The sequence below is a fragment of the Oryzias melastigma genome, linkage group LG2 (assembly GCF_002922805.2).
Source record: "Oryzias melastigma strain HK-1 linkage group LG2, ASM292280v2, whole genome shotgun sequence".
Classification (NCBI taxonomy): Eukaryota; Metazoa; Chordata; class Actinopteri; order Beloniformes; family Adrianichthyidae; genus Oryzias; species Oryzias melastigma.
Window position 1 is genome coordinate 16,956,722 of NC_050513.1, and position 1,920 is coordinate 16,958,641.

Here is a 1,920-nt window from a genome sequence, read left to right on the forward strand (position 1 = left end):
AAGACGACCCTCCAGGGTACTAAAACCTTCATGAGGTTCGGAGTGGATTATGAGACCAAAGGAGGAACAGAATGAGTCACTTCTAGCGGGAAAAGGTAACAGTATTTCTGGGTTGATTTTTCTGGATGAATCACACCCTTGCCAACTAATTTTTGCTCTCAAGTACTTACTGTATGAGATAAATGTTATTCAAATTTACTTTACCTTAAATTTGACTTATAAGTTATATTTTATAACATCTGTGATGTCAAATTACAATAAATGAATACTATTTGTCTTCAAGTTGCCTGTGTCCTGGAGCTGATGAGATTCCAAAGAGGGAGAAGATGTGAGGATGCTGGAGGCTCTGGTGATGTGGTCAGGGACCAAAGCTGCTCGCCACATCAACAAAAGTGATAGACAGATGCAGAACCTGATGATGGAGACCCTCACCCACTGAGGTTCAACCCCAGATACATCCTCTGTGTACAGGATATCCATCGCCAGGTGAAATATTTCCCCACTGAGGCTGCAAAATCTGCACCAAGAGCACCCGCTGGGAGTGCGGGACTTGTGATGTGAGAGAACTGCCCTGATTGATGATTGAACGCATTTTACATTTTATGCAGTTTTTTCACATTTAGAGACGAGGATAAAGAAATAGTGTCAATAGTTTTATACTTGTCAAATTTGAAGTTTTGGCATGCAAAACCTGTTCATGTAGAATTGCACTGATTTCTCACTAAAACTCTTAAAATCGCATTATTTTGATTTTTGTTCTCATTTCAAAGCTTATTATACTCTTATGACAGGAAATAAATACAGAAATAATTCTATTGAAAAGTCCGTGTTTTCGGGGGTCAAAAGCACACGTTTACAGTGCATTCTCTGAACCTTTCATGGTCAAAATGAGCAGAAAAGTCCAGGCGGACGTGATGAGGATTGGGTGTTAAAGGGATAATGAATAAACATGAGAACACCAGCAGCTGAAAAGACTAAATAAAATCTTTTCTGATGAGGGAGAAATCAGTGAGAGATGAAAGCTTCTCTCCTGTGGTGAAGTATCATACCTGTATCGTGCGTCTGAAGCTGTGGTTTCCAGGCGATATCCAGCAGTCTGCGCTGACGACAGAGCTCCTGCTCGTACTGGACGATGGTTCCTTCACAGAGTCTGCAGATTTCTTCAGCAGCAGCAGCTAGTCGCTCGCTGATCAACTCTCTCAGAGACTGAAGGGAAGACATGGTTCCTGCAGCTGCAGAAGATCTTCAGCTCCAACAAACACCAAAGTCCTCTGAACAGCAGCAGCTCCGATCATCTGCTAGTCTCACAATCACAGCCACGTTGTCTTTACGTTCAACACGCATTCACTCATTTACGACACTTTAGCTAAAGAGGATTGTTCGGAACCGAACCACGTATCGTAATTTCTGTCCACAAACCTCACGAACGTCCGAACTAAACACCACCGTCCTCTGAACACAAGCTAACGCTGCTAACACTATTAGCGTTGCTATGCTAACCTGCTTTAGCTTCGCTCTGTTTACTTCCGGGTCACAAGGAGTCCATAAAAAAAAAAAAAAAGCTAAAGAAGACAGATAAAAAGAATTATAAATATGTTCATAGATATTTCGAACTTAAGAGAAGTCGTTATTTGATTGGAAAATACAAAATTAAAAGTAAAAGAGATAAATATCCATACTTCCATAAATTGAAATTGAATTGACTGTAATTGAATCAAATGCCTTTATTGTCACTGTATGTTACAATGAAATGTAAGTACAGCTCACTCCAATGTGAAAAAAAGGTAAACAACGTAATCATAATATAAATTATATCATTACAATTCCTCTTACAGCATGGTGTGCCGTCAACTAGTGGTTGGAGTTTAAGAAGAAAACAAAAGTATGCCACTAAACTAAATGTTTGCTTACTTAAATATC

General features: G+C 39.6%; 1 protein-coding gene across 1 annotated transcript in view; it reads right to left on the reverse strand.

Annotated features, from left to right (window-relative positions):
- Positions 1 to 1,920, reverse strand: part of LOC112156810 (zinc finger protein 501) — a gene marked incomplete in the record, with an annotated part of 29,214 nt that overhangs the window by 19,735 nt on the left and 7,559 nt on the right.